Genomic DNA, 15,260 nt, shown 5'->3' on the forward strand with positions numbered 1-15,260 from the left:
TCCTCGGCTTTACTTGTTGCTTGGCAGCCGGGGCGGGATCGAAGCGCTCGGCAGAGGATGGTGCTCGGAGAGGCTGGTCGGAGGCTTGAAGTTTTCGGACGGACTCAGAGCCCGCTGCGGTCAGGTGCTTCCAATGGTGCTGCATCGGCAAGTTGGCGGCGCTTGGAGGTTCATGGCAGGGAGAGTTTCTCCCTTCTGCCGCCTGCGTGAGATGATGAGTCTTTCGGGACTTTGAGACTTTTTTTACTGTGCCCATGGTCTGCTCTTTATTAAATTACGGTATTGCTTTGCGCTGTTGTAACTATATGTTATAATTATGTGGTTTTGTCAGTTTTAGTCTTGGTTTGTCCTGTGTTTTCTTCTGATATAATTCTGGAGGAACGTTGTATCATTTTTAATGCATACATTTCTAAATGACAATAAACGAGGACTGAGTGTCCTCATAATCTAAATCTAAAAAAACAAGACTAATCATTAGTATCCATTTTGATAGATTTGTCTCCATTCTGTCTATGTATGGACGACGTGAATTATTATTTATATGGCTTCTGAGATGCTGGATAGATTAAAAGTATGATAGGATCTTGTTATAACCACTCATTTGGCAGCCTGCTGTTTGCACCTCAGCCATGATCTTCTCATTTCCTTTTCCCAACAGGCTTTCGCAGGTGTCAGCTGCAGCACTTGAACATACCATTTGCAAGTTCAAATTCCACAGCAGACGTAGCCAGGCCAATATTCTCAAGCAGTGCAGCTGTCATCAGAGGTGCTGTCTTGAGGATGAGATAATAAGCCCAGGGCCCTTCTGTCCTCTCCACTAGAAATAAAAGATCCCGTTGGACCACTTCACACTGAAGCAAGGGAGTTCTTCCCGGAGTTCCATTAAAATTGTGGTGCCTAAAGCAACGCCACCACATTATATGCCAGATGAGGGGTCTTAACCAAAAACTTCAATTGTCCATTTCTCTTCACAGATGCTGTCTGACCCACTGAGTTTCTCCAGCAGTTTCTTGTTTTTATATATAGAGCTAGGGTGCAGAAGACTTTTGCATAGTACTGTAGTAATTTTATGTATTGCAATGTACTGCTGCAAAAAAAAATCATGATATATATGAGTGATGATAAATCTGATACTGGTCTGGGTCTCTATTGTGGACTGAGAGTGGGAAGGGGGCAGGGAGAGGGGAATTATGGTTGGGAAAAGGCACAGTGAGAGGCAAGGGATCAAGAAGCACCAGAGAGGCATTCTGTAATGATCAATAAACCAATTGTTTGGAATGAAATTACTTTGCCTGTGGTCTCAGGGCTGCCTGTGTCTGCACTTGTGCCACCCCCTGCCCCTGGCACTCCTCCTCTGCCACCAGTCATACATCCCTCCTGTGGCACCATTCCCAACATCCTTTGTTCTCACCAGATTTACAAACTCATATTGACAAATACAGTACTGTGCAAAAGTCTTAGGCACTCTAGCTATATATGTGTGCCTAAGACTTTTGTACAGTCCGATATTTTTTTATTCAATGAATCTGAATGGCTTGGAGAGAAAATTGGTGGTGTACCATTATCTTGTTTGCCTTATGGTAAAATTAGGATTTGAATGATGTACTGAAGAAACTTTCTCAAATTATACTGGAGCTTTGCATAGATTGTACTGATGGCAATGAGAGGTTAAAAGCATGAAAAATGCGAAGCTCCTTCAGAAGTGTTTGGAGCTATGTTCATCCAGGCAGCTGTAGAATGTACCATTACACTTCTGACTTGGTCTTGTGGCCAGTGAACATGCTTTGGGCAATCAATATGTGTGGGACATCCAGTTTCTGACTTGGTCTTACAGCACAGTGTTAAAGATTGTGGCTGATATGCAACCAGCAGATTGCTAACTGAGTGGCAGTAGGTTCAGTTAAGATTCTAGTCAATAATTTCCCCTGGGATCGTAACTGTAGAGAACTTGCAAAGGGAATTGCTGCTTGAAGAATCTTGATTGTAGGACAGCTAGGGCAAGTGCAAGTTAAAATCTTTCTTTGCCTATTTCCACAGTAGCTGCTCAGCCTCTTCTACTAGGTATGCAGCTGGTTCAGTTTACATTGGCAACACCTTCCTTGCTACTGTAATTCCCTTCACCCTTTGTAAAGGCTTGTAAAATCCAAGCTATATACCAGCTCTTCACTTTGCACTTTCTCTCTTGCTACTGCTTTACAGCCTTGTTGGTCGCCTCTATTGTTTAATAGAAGTTAATAGCAGTTGAGATAGCAATAACCACTGTGCAGTCCACACAGAAGTGACTTTAGTCATTCATAATTTGCCAAATGTCAGCCTTAGTCAGGTGTGGCCTGCACACTGCTTAAAATGTGGGTGTAATTCACTCATTTTCAGTATTTAAAAGATGAAGCATTGTGTTTCATGAGTCTATTTCACCCACAGAATGGCGCATGGGTACTTAATTAATACACGCAAAACAGACAAAAAGTAGAAGGGCCAGAAAAAAAGTAATTTGCATTCTTAGTGAGTTTCCTTGAAGCAGAGGTGATAATCTCCTTGCCTAAAACTAATTTAGATTATGACATTGCATTTTGTTTGAAAGGCTTTTCAAAGAAAGCCATATAGGATATCCTGGTTTACATTGCAGTACATATTTGCAAACATATTATTGGTTTTGAGATAACCCTGTGCAGGTGCAATGACGTAGGTAAGAGACTGCATTTCATTTATGGCTGTGAATAACTTAAAGCTTACTGACAGATCTTGTTCAGCTGCTTTGCACATCCTGGTGTGAGTCAGTGCAGGATTATTTGAGCACACCCTCGGCAGTCAATATATTTTGTCTCCCAAGCTACTCAACTGCAGGACACAAAGGTAATCATTTCCCTTGATAAAACGGATCCACTGCTTTTGAAAGATCCTGCTCACTCCCTGTGAGTTCCCCGCGGCAGGGCTAAAGCTGTTTAACTGTTTTCATACCAGAACTTAGTGACGGTGAAAAGAAAGCTGGGCTGGGAAGGGCATTGCTGAAGATGCACTTGGGATGGTGATATCAGGCAGAACAGTGGGTTTCAACTCAGACAGTCCCACTTCTCCAACCCATGCTCAGCAGAGGATGCATTTTAGTGAGTGAAGTTTCATCTCCCCCAGAGCATACTGGTGCAGTTCAACACTGTCATTATAGAGAGCATCTTCACATCAGCCTTTGCTGTATGGTTTGGTGCAGCATCCTTCGACAATATACGTAAACCTTTGCAGGTCAGCGGAAATGCCGGTTGGCTGCAGTCTACCACCACTGTAGGACTTGCATCTGTCCAGGACAAAGAGGTGGGCAGGAAAATTCATTGCAGACACTACCTACCCTGCAAACTGCCCTTTCCAAAAGCTCCCTTCTGCAAAGCACTATACAGCTATTAAAACAAAAACTTCATGTTATTTTAAAAGTTTCTTTCCCTAGGTAGCTAATCCAATCAATCATTATAGCTAGACCCCCCCCCCCCCATTGAGTACCTTTGTCACTGCACTGTAGACACTTAAAACAACTTCTTGAAATGCTGTTTGCATTGTAAATACATGCTGGTATTTATTTACAAACAGTATTTACACATATTTCATTTTATATCTGTCCTTTAAGTGCTACCTTTATTTTATTTACATATTATTATATGTAAGTTTGTTCAAATATAGCCTCTGATGTGCCTTCTTTGGAATTGCATCAATATATTGAGCCCAGTACAGATCTTCAGAGAGGTTGACACCCTGCAACTTGAAACTTCTCACCTTTTCCACTGCTGATCCCTCAACAAGGACTGTGTGCGTTCCCTCGACTTCCCTTCCTAAAGTCTACAATCAATTCCCTGTTCTTTCTGACACTCAGTGCAAGGCTGTTCTTGTGACGGCTCTCAAACAGCTGATCTATCTTGCTCCAGTACGCCTCCCTGTCACCATCTGGAATTCCACTTGTGTCGTCAGCAGATTCACAGATGCCGTTTGAGTTGTGCCCAGCCACACAGTCATGGGTTTAGAGAGAGAGAGTAGAGCAGTAGGCTAAGCACACTTCCATGAAGTGCAGCAGTGTCGATTGTCAGCGAGGTGGTGATGTTATTTATGATCTGCACTGATTGTGGCCTCCCAGAGAGAAAGTCAGGGATCCAGCTGTAGAGGGAAGTACAGAGGCCCAGGTTCGGGCGTTTATTGATTAGAGCTGATGGTATGATTGCGTTGAGTGCTGAGCTGTAATCAATAAACAGCAGCCTGATGTAGGTGATACTATCCTCAAGATGATCCAAGGCCGAGTGGAAAGCCAGTGAGTTTGCATCCACTCTAGAACTATTGTGGTGATAGGCAAATTGCAGTGGGTCTAGGTACTTGCGCTGGCAGGAATTGGTTCTAGCCATGACCAATCTCTCAAAGCACTTCATCACGGTAGATGTGAGTGCAACTAGGTGATTGTGGTTGAGGCAGCTCATCCTGCCTCATATGATTGTTGCCCTTTTGAAGCAGGTGGAAACCTCCTCTTGACGGATGTTCTGGCGTCAGCTTTCGAGACAGATCATAGTCACCAGATCCTGCAGGGAATCACACGGTGTTTTATTTTCCCTTTTCAAAGTGTGCATAAACTATATACTGCATATACAAGACCATAAGACGTAGGAGCAGAATTAGGCCATTTGGCCCATCGAGTCTGCTCTGCCATTCAATCACGGCTGATCCTTTTCTCCCTCCTTAGCCCCACTCCCTGGCCTTCTCCCTTTAATCTTTGATGTTGTGTCCAATCAAGAACCGATTAAGCTCTGCCTTAAATACACTCAACGATCTGGCCTCTACAACTGCCTGTGGTAATAAATTCCACAAATTCAGCATCCTCTGGCTGAAGAAATTTCTCCGCATCTCTGTTTTAAATGTTCACCCCTCTCTCCTGAGGCTGTGCCCTCTTGTCCTAGACTCCCCCACCATGAGAAACATTCTTTCCACATCTATACTGTCTAGGTCTTTCAGCATTCAAAAGGTCTCAATGAGATCCCCCTCATCCTTCTAAATTCCAGCAAGTACAGACCCAGAGCTATCAAATGTTCCTCATATGATAACCCTTTCATTCCAGGAATCATCCTTGTGAACTTCCTCTGAAGCCTCTCCAATGTCAGCACATCTTTTCTAAGATGAACTAAGAAACTGTTCACAATACTCAAGGTGAGGCCTCACCAGTGCCTTATAAAGCCTCAGCATCACATCCCTGCTCTTGTATTCTAGACATCGTGAAATTAATACTAACATTGTATTTGTCTTCCTCACCATAGTCTCCGTCTGCAAGTTAAACTTTAGGGTGTTCTGCACAAGGACTCTCAAGTCCCTTTGCATCTCAGAGTTTTTGATTTCCTCCCCATTTAGAAATTAGTCTGCACATTTATTTCTACAACCAAAGTGCACGACCGTGCATTTTCCAACATTGTATTTCATTTGCCACTTTCTTGCTATTCTCCTAATCTGTCTAAGTCCTTCTGCATCCTACCTGTTTTCTCAACACTACCTGCCCCTCCACCACTCTTCATATCATCTGCAAACTTGGCAACAAAGCCAACTATTCCATCATCTAAATCATTGTTATACAGCATAGAAAGAAGCGGTCCCAACACCGACCCCTGCGGGACACCACTAGTCACTGGCCGCCAACCAGAAAGGAGCCTTTTATTCTCACTTGTTGCCTCCTACCAATCAGCCAATGCCCTGACCATGTTCGTAACTTTCCCGTAATACCATGGGCTCTTAACTTGGTAAGCAGCCTCATGTGTGGCACCTTGTCAAGGGCCTTCTGAAAGTCCAAATATACAACATGCACAACATCTCCTTTATCTATCCTACTTGTAATCTCCTCAAAGAATTCCAGCAGGTTCGTCAGGCAGGATTTTCCCTGAAGGAAACCATGATGACTTTGTACTGTCTTGTCCTGTGTCACCAAGTACTCCATCACCTCATCCTTAACAATTGACTCCAACATCTTCCCAGCCACTGAGGTCAGGCTAACTTGTCTGTAATTTCCTTTCTCACGCCTTGCTCCTTTCTTAAAGAGTAGAGTGACATTTGCAATTTTCCAGTCCTCTGGCACTATGCCAGAGTCCAATGATTTTTGAAAGGTCATTGCTAATGCCTCCACAATCTCTGACACTACCTCTTTCAGAACCCTAGGATGCAGTTCACCTGGCCCAGGTGATTTATGTACCCTTAGCTCTTTAAACTTTTTGAGCACTTTCTCCCTTGTAATAGTAACTGCACTCACTTCTCTTGCCCCATGCCATTCAATACTTGGCACACTGCTAGTGTCCTCCACAGTGAAGACTGATGTAAAATACTCACTTAGCTAATCTGCCATCTCCTTAGCCCCTGTTATTACTTCTCTGGCTTCATTTTCTAGAGGTCCTATATCCACTCTCATCTCTTTTGTTTTACATATTTGAAAAAGCTTTTATTATCCTCTTTGATATTGTTTGCTAATTTGCTTTCATATTTCTTCTTTTCCCTCCTAATGATTCTTTTAGTTGCTCTCTATAAGGTTTTAAATGCTTCCCAATCCTCTGTCTTCCCACTAATATTTGCTTTGTTGTATGCCCTCCCTTTTGCTTTTATATTGTCGTTGTCTTCCCTTATCAGCCACGGTTGTACTATTTTACTATTTGAGTATCTCTTTGTTTTTTGGAACACACGTACTCCACACCTTCCTCAGTTTTCCAAGAAACTCATGCCATTGCTGCTCTGCTGTCATTCCTGCCAGCATTTCCTTCTAATTTACTTTGGCCAACTCTTCTCTCATACCACTGTAATTTCCTTTACTGCACTGAAATTCTACTATATCTATCTGGCACCTTGTGAACTTTTCCTAGAAACTTCAGCCACCTCTGCTTTGCCTTCAACCCTGCCAGTATCCCTCTCCAATCCGCTCTCATGCCTCTGTAATTCCCTTTATACATATAACTAATGCTTCTCTTTTTCAAATTGAATTTAATCATCTTATGATCACTGCCTCCTAAGGGTTCCTTTACGTTAAGCTCCCGAACAAGATCTGGGTTATTACACAACATAGAATCTGAGATAGCCTTTTCCCAAGTAGGCTCAAGCACAAGCTGCTCTAAAAAGCCATCTCATAGGCATTCAACAAGTTCTCTCTCTCTTGTGATCCGACACTCACTTGATTTTCGCAATCCCCTTGCATATTAAAATTGTGACATTACCCTTATTACCTGCCCTTTCTGGTTCCATTTGCAATCTCAAGCCCACATCTTGGCTACTATTTGGAGGCCTCTATATGATTCCCATAATGGTTTTTTCACCCTTGCAGTTTCTTAACTCCACCCACAAAGATTCAACATTCTCTGACCGTACGTCATCTCTTTCTAAAGATGTAAATCTATTTCTCAGGAACAGAGCCACACCACCGCCAATGTCTTACTACTTGTCCTTTCAACACAGAGAATATCGTTTGACGTCAAGCTCCCAACTATGACCTCTTTTCCGCCACGACTCAGTGATGGCCACAGTGTCAAACCAACCAATCTCTAATTGTGCCACGAGTTTGTCCAGCTTATTCTGAATGCTCCGCACATTTAAATACAGCACCTTCAGTCCCGCATTCTCCTGAACCCACTCCCCATCTGCCTTTACCACCATACCAACTAACATTTCTGAATTTGGGAAGCCTAGCCATATGACCCATCTCTTTAAACCCTGGACACTATCCAGCTCACACCCACTCTGCCACAACTAATACATGCCTAGGAAACCATACTCACCTCCCACCACCTCCACAATATAGAATGAGTCTAGTCTCTTCCTGGTGGGGAAAATCTGTCACACATCTCTTTACCCCCACCCCACCACAAACCCCCAAAATCCTAACACCTTGAGACCATCTGCCCCTGACGTTTAAAGACAGCTCAACACGCTGTCCACCTCCTGCAACTTATGGCGTATGGTGTTGATCCAGCATCTTGAGGGCCCTCATTCCCCTATTACATGGACCTGAATGAACAGGACCTCATACTACCTTCCTGTCATTGTAAGGAGCTCCCACTTACCCTCTGTCACAGAAACCTGTGCATCCACCCTGAAACCTCTCCCTCATAACTCTCAAGGAAAGTAATGGCTACCTGTGGAACATTTCAGCATGTAAGAACTCAAACCCATTCATAGCACTCAAGACATGTTAACAGTTCAGTTCAACAGGACGGAAGAATCCCACCATGGCAGGCTGACAACAATGGAGGTCAGCGTTAATTAAGCTCTCAGCCAAAAGAACCAATAAGGAACATGGAGAGGGTCAATGGTGAAATTTGGATAATGAAATTGGCTAAGGGACTTAGGTGAGAGCATTGCTGAAGGGTTGTTTAATCACAAGCAAGAAAAAATCTGCAGATGCTGGAAATCCAAGCAACACACACAAAATGTCGGAGGAACTCAGCAGGCCAGGCAGCATCTATGAAAAAAAGTACAGTCGATGTTTCGAGCCAAGACCCTTCAGCAGCAGTCCTGCTGAAAGTGGTGGTCATGAGTTCAATGTCCTTACAGAAATCATATGAAGAGCGTTTGATGGCTGTGGGTGTGTAATCACTGGAATTCAGAGGAATGAAGGACAACCTCATTGAAACTTATCAAATGGTGAAAGGCCTTGATAGAGTGGATGTGGAGAGGATGTTTCCTATGGTGGGAAAGTCTAAGACCAGAGGACATAGACTCAGAATAGAGGGGCGTCCTTTTATGATGGAGATGAGAAGGAATTTCTTTAGCCAGAGTGGGGTTAATCTATGGAATTCTTTGACGCAGGCATCTGTGGAGGCCAAGTTTTTATGTATATTTAAGGCAGAGGTTGATAGATTCTTGATTGGCCAGGGCATGAAGGGATACAGAGAGAAGGCAGGAGATTGGGGCCGAGAGAAAAATTGGATCAGCCATGATAAAATGGTAGAGCTGACTCGAGAAGCGAAATAGCCTAATTCTGCTCCTATATCTTATGGTCTTATAACGGCAAAGGGGAAGAAGCTGTTCCTGAATCGTTAAGTATGTGCCTTTCGTCTCCTGTACCTCCTCTCTGATGGTAGCAATGACATGTCCTAGGTGATAGGGCTCCTTAATGATGGATGTTGACTTTTTGAGGCTCCTTGAAGACGTCCAGGATGCTACAGAAGCTAATGGCCATGATGGAGCTGGCTGAGTTTATAACTTTCTGCAGCTTATTTCAATCCACCTCAGTGCCCCCTCCTACCCATCCCAGAGATGATGCCACCAGGTAGAATATTCTCCACAGTACATCTGTAGTAATTTTCAAGTGTCTTTGGTGACAAACCAAATCTCCTCAATCTCCAAAGGAAATATAGCCACTGTCATGCATTCTTTGCGTAACTCACTGTAAGGTTTCACTGCTAACGTAATGGTTTCTTTGTAGTAGCAGTGTTTGGGTTATGATTAGAGATAACAGGGGCTTTGGAATGTCGGGCTATCCAATGAGAGGGATGTTGTTCCTTCTTGTGGGTCTGGGAGAAGGGATTCGTGGCCTTTTGTCAGCGAGAGATGAAGAGAGAAGACGTGAATGGAGAGAGTTGGTAGACCACCAGATGGGGAGGACTTGGAGCGAGGGTCCGAGGGCCGGTGATGCTTGGAGGAGGTCGACGGGGAACGAATGGATGGAATCGTGAGCTCCAATGTTGCGCATTAGACTGTTTCATGCAAAGGGGCCTTTTTCCTTTTTTTGTTTCTTTACTAACCATATAGTCAAATTAAGAATTATGAAGCTCAATCTTTTAACTGCATATTGTGTACTGTTTGTTACTTCGTGGTGCTGATTTGTAACAGGTGAACACATCACGCAGCATCCAACCAAACAAGATTTCTCAAGTTTGGCTGGGCTGGAGGCTGTCTTTCCCTAGATTAAGCCACTAACGGAATCTGAGGGTTATATTTGTAACTACATTGATATGTTGGGCCCAGGATAGATCCTCAGAGATGTTGACACCCAGGAACTTGAAATTGATCACGTTTTCCACTTCTGATCCCTGTGTGAGGATCAGTATGTGTTCCTTCATCTTACCCTTTCTGAAGTCCACAATCAATTCTTTGGTCTTACTGACCTTGAGTACAAGGTTGTTGCTGCGGCACCACTCAGCTAGCTGGTATATCTCACTCCTGTGTGCCCTCTTGTCACCATTCTGAAATACTGCCAACAATGGTTGTGTCATCAGAAGATTTATCGACGGCATTTGAGCTGTGTCTAGCCAGACAATCGTGTCTAGACCAGGGGTCCCCAACCTTTTTTGCACTGCGGACCGGTTTAATATTGACAATATTCTTGCGGACCCGCCAACACAGGCGGGGGTGGGGGGGTGGGTAGGGTTGCCGACGGACAAACCTAGCAGTCAAATACGTTCGGTTTACACCGAGAAAGACAACAATGACCGTGAGGCCATGCGTATGCGCGTACATGTACCATGCCGAATTTTCTCTGCAAGTCGTTTTTGGTGATTCTGTCGAGGGTGGGAGGTGGGAGGTGTTAATCACGACCGGAATATAGGTGTTAAATTGCTAATACACTCAATTTCATTTCTAAAAGGGTTTATCTAAAGAATTTAATATTAAACACGCAGCGCATATTTTCCTCACATGAATATAGTGATAAGTCAATTATCAAGGGAGGACAGGGGAGCTTGAAGTAAGTGTTGAACAAACTTCCATTAGAAGTGGTAGAGGCAGGTTAGATATTATCATTTAACTACAAATTGGATAGGTATATGGACAGGAAAGGAATGGAGGGTTATGGGCTGAGTGCAGGTTGGTGGGACTAGGTGAGAGTAGCGTTCGGCACAGATTAGAAGGGCAGAGATAGCCTGTTTCCGTGCTGTAATTGTTCTATGGTTATATAAGTAAGCCAATAGCATCGTAAGATTTTAAGTAACGTTTGGATATTAAACACACAGCACATATGTTCCCCGTATGAACATATAAAATCATTGCAACACACCAATATCACTGAATCAGTGGGAGCCCTGGGCTTGTTTTCCTACAACAAGACGGTCCTATCGAGGGGTGATGAGAGACAGAGATACTCGAACGGGGTTCCTTATGTCCGGTCTATTCCGCAATTTAGTTTTCGTTGCATTCATTGCAGGGGTATGTTGGAAATGGAAGTAACGTTTTCAGTGTTTTCCTAGCTATCTCAGGATATCTAACCTTGACTTTGATCCAGAATGCCGGCAGAGATATTATGTCAAACATACTTTTCAGTCCGCCGTCATTTACAAGCTCGAGGAGTTGATCTCCTTCCCGCGCTGACATGGATGACGTGCGGGTAATGAGCTCGCGTGCGTTCAAGCTCAACAGTGAGTGACAGGGAACGAGGAAAGGTGCAGCTGACTCATATCGCCAAATCATATCGTTTCCTCACCGCCCGGTAGCACATGCTTTGCTGCCCGGTACCGGTCCGCAGCCCGGTGGTTGGGACCGCTGGTCTAGAGAGAGCAGAGCAGTGGGCTAAGCACACATTCCTGAGGTGCAGCAGTGTTATCATCAGCGAGGGGGAGATGTTATTTCCAATCCGCACAGATTGTGGTCTTCCGGCGAGGAAGCTGAGGATCCAGTTGCAGATGGAGATACAGGGGTCCAGGTTTGGAGCTTTCAGATCACACCTGTCGGCCCGATTGTGTTAAACACTGAGCTATAGTCAATAAGCAGCAGTCTCACATGTGTATTAGTATTGTCCAGGTGATCCAAGGCCGCGTGACGAGCCAATGAGATCGCAGCTGTCGTAGACCTATTATGGTGACAGGTAAATTGCAGAACTCTTGTTCTTGAGGTAGTACTCAAGGTAGTACTTGAGGTAGTACTTGGTAGTACCTATCCAAGGTAGTACTTGAGGTCATACCTGGCCTCATACCTGAACTCTTGTTCTTGAGGTAGTACTCAAGGTAGTACTTGAGGTAGTACTTGGTAGTACCTATCCAAGGTAGTACTTGAGGTCATACCTGGCCTTCTTGTATAGTCCTGGATCACCAGACTTAAGTGCCACAGATCTAGCACTCAGCAGGCTATGAATCTCCAGGTTCATCCACAGATTTTGATTAGGGCATGTATAGTGTGTTCTCGTAGGCAAACATTCATCCACACAGGTTTTAATGAAGTCAGTGACAACTGTGACATATTCATTCAGACTCAAAGATGAATCCCTAAATACAGTCCAATCCACTGAATCAAAGCAGTCCTGTAAGCATTCCTGCACCTCCCTTATCCATACTTCCTTGATCCTCTCTACTGGTGCTGTGGTCTTCAGTACCTGCCTATACTCCAGGAGTAGAAATACATGCAAGTGTCAGGGGTGCGCAGGCTGGCTCCTCCCACTCTCCACCCAGCTTCAGGAGCCACCTGCCACTCAGTTCCAACTCATCACCTGAAGCCTATTTAAACCTCAGCTCATTTTCACAATTCTTGTTCACTCTTACGAATTAGACAGCCTCAATTAGTTGCTCATAACCTTCAGTTATCTTGTTGCCTGTGGTGTTATCTGTTCCCTCTCATTTTGTGGCTCCTTGTAGCTTGGTATTATTCATTACCGAATCATCTCCGCTATTTTAATTTTGGGTCAAGCCTCCTCTACATTCCGTGATGGGAGATGCATAAGGTGAATAAACTTGATCCCAGATATCCTTGAGTGGGCAAGCTAAGTGACTGGAGGCAAAGCAAGGAATTGTTCTTCTTAGGGATGAGGATGACTTGCTTCTTTTTCAGTTCTGTGTGCTTACTGTTACGTACCCCGTAACTGGGTTGCCAAACCAGCAGAAATGGATCACTCAGTTGGAGTCTGGATTACTGGAACTAAGAAAGTTTTATTAAAGAAATAAGCAACACAGTACTCTAATAGTAAGGATATAAATGCAACAGGTTAGCAATGAATAAACACACATGTACACAGATCTAGGATAATAGGATCAATCAAGCTCTATCATCGTCTAGGGGTAAATGACCAGTTTCAAAGTTCAGTTCAATTGAGTTCAGTTCAGTTCACAGTAATCACTGCCATGGCAATGGACAGTGGGGGGAAGGAGAGAGTGAGCAAAAGCGAATGAATATTCAAACGGCTTCCACACAGACCTTCAATATTCTTCGCAGTCAGCTTTCGGGCGAGCCCTTTGTAGTGTCTTCTGAGGTCACCGACTGTGACCCCTCTGTTTTCAGATACAATCGCTCCTCTGCAGTGAACCTGGCACCCAGGCAAGGGCGGACACACACCAGGTTCCCGCTGATCGTACCTTTCCACCCTGTGCGTCTATGGCTTGGTCCCGCGACCAGCCGTCCAAAACTCCCACCGACTTGTGGGAGGCGCACCGCTTCCAGGGTCTCGTTACCTCGTGGTGTCATGTGTGTCTTGCCTTTGCGAACCTATCCCTTTTTATCCCCCTGCTGGGGTATCGCCTGTCCATCACTTCAAACAGTTCAGGGTTCAAAGAGGAGCGGATCTTGACAGCTCTCAGACCGTGTCTCCTTCCGTTAAACTCTCCCGTCCCTTCATTAACATCTCCAAATGCTGCTCCATTGTTTTCCTTATCTCTCTTTCTCCTGAAGACAGGTGGCAGACCAACTGCTGATCCCACTGGTGCCAGCACAAGACAGTTAACATCTTAGTCTATGTGTACTTTCGTCACATTACCATAGCTGATGAGGCCAACTGGTGGGAGAGAAGATGTTTAGTTTATGAGCTAGGGGCATTCCTTCCACTGGGATGGCACTGGGCTTTATGTGTTCCTGATGCAAAGTCAAGATTCTCAGTGCCATATGGAATGTTCCTTTGCCAGCAAGCATTTAAATACCAGGGATTCCCAGGAGTTGAGGGGGATTTCACACATTTTCAAGAACATGACTATCCAAAACATCAATATTTTCCCATGGAGATAATAGCTGAGGGATTAATATTGGTAGTTGCAATGGAGAGAGTTTGCAAACTGTTCTGCAAGTAATGCTTTGGGGTTGCTTATCTTTACCAAAGAGAGTAAAGAAGGGGCTTTGCTTAATATCCCAACCCGAGCAGTACTTTTAACTCAGCACAACCTTTCAGTCCATGAAATCTAATTGACACTGCACCATAGATGCAGCTTATTCAGCTCTTGGGATTTAAACTTTCTTAAGTCTGTATATAGCAATAGAGTTTAATATATAATTTATTTAGGTGTAGATAGTAACATCGTTTGGTAAGGTAGTATGCATTCAGATTGTTTAATCAGGCCATTTGCAGTAATGCTCTTTAATCGAGTGTCTGTTCAGCAACACTGTTTAATCGGACCATATGCAGTAACACTCATCAAACTATATGTAGCAACACTGTAATCAGGGCCTTGGGCAGTAGCAATGAATAACTGGGCCATTTGCAGGAACACTGCTAGTCGGTGTTCTCTGTTGAACAGCACGGCTTAATCAGCCATATTCAATAAATCGACTGAATCGGGTGGGGGGGGAGTTGTATGCAGTAATGCTGTTTAATCAGGTTGCATGTAGTAACACCAATCAGGCTGTATGCAGTAACACTTTAATCAGGGGTCTTTGTTCAGTAACACTATTTAATTGAGACACAGTACAGTGGATTCTTGTTAGTTAACCCATTGGTTAATTGGGACAACCATTTTGGGACTACACCTAATAGCTCCTTAAAGGATTCCCTTCATTTATTTGGGACACTATGCCACTTAATTGGGATGGAAGACTGTTGTCGAGCAGTTTCCGTCTGCACTCCCTCCCCACCCCATTTCCTACTCTGGCCTTTCAGTTCTTCTCCCTGGGTCCCTTCCTCATTCCCTTTCTCCTATTGTCCATTCTTCTCTCCTACCAGATTCTTTCTTCTCCAGCCCTTGACCTTTCCCACCCACCTGGCTTCACCTATCACCTTCCAGCCAACCTTTCCCCTCCTCTCACCTTTTTATTCTGGCATCTTCCCCTTCCTTCTCAGTCCTGAAGAAGGGCCTTGGCCCAAAACGTCGACTATTTTCTCTTTTCCATTAATGCTGCCTAACGTGCTAAATTCCTCCAGCATTTTGTGCATGTTGCTGTAACTAGTGTCAGTCATGTGCACTTGTGTGGCCATTAGAGACTACATCGTGCTTCGAGTGAACAGTTCAGAGACACAGTGAGCTTTTTCACTGATAGATGGCAAGGGATGAGCAGTAAGATAATTCAGAACCGTTTTGCTCACTGCAGTTCCAAGCATTCAGACTTGGAGATGCCAGACACGACTGGGAGAGGAAAATTAAACAATTTCACTT

The 15,260-nt window shown here is 44.2% G+C and overlaps 1 protein-coding gene across 1 annotated transcript in view; it reads left to right on the top strand.

Moving 5' to 3' along the window:
* The window catches only part of creb3l1 (cAMP responsive element binding protein 3-like 1), a 182,556-nt gene that overhangs the window by 90,849 nt on the left and 76,447 nt on the right, over window positions 1-15,260 (top strand). The window lies entirely within an intron of this gene.

Source organism: Mobula birostris, chromosome 11 (genome assembly GCF_030028105.1).
Source record: "Mobula birostris isolate sMobBir1 chromosome 11, sMobBir1.hap1, whole genome shotgun sequence".
NCBI classification, from domain to species: domain Eukaryota; kingdom Metazoa; phylum Chordata; class Chondrichthyes; order Myliobatiformes; family Myliobatidae; genus Mobula; species Mobula birostris.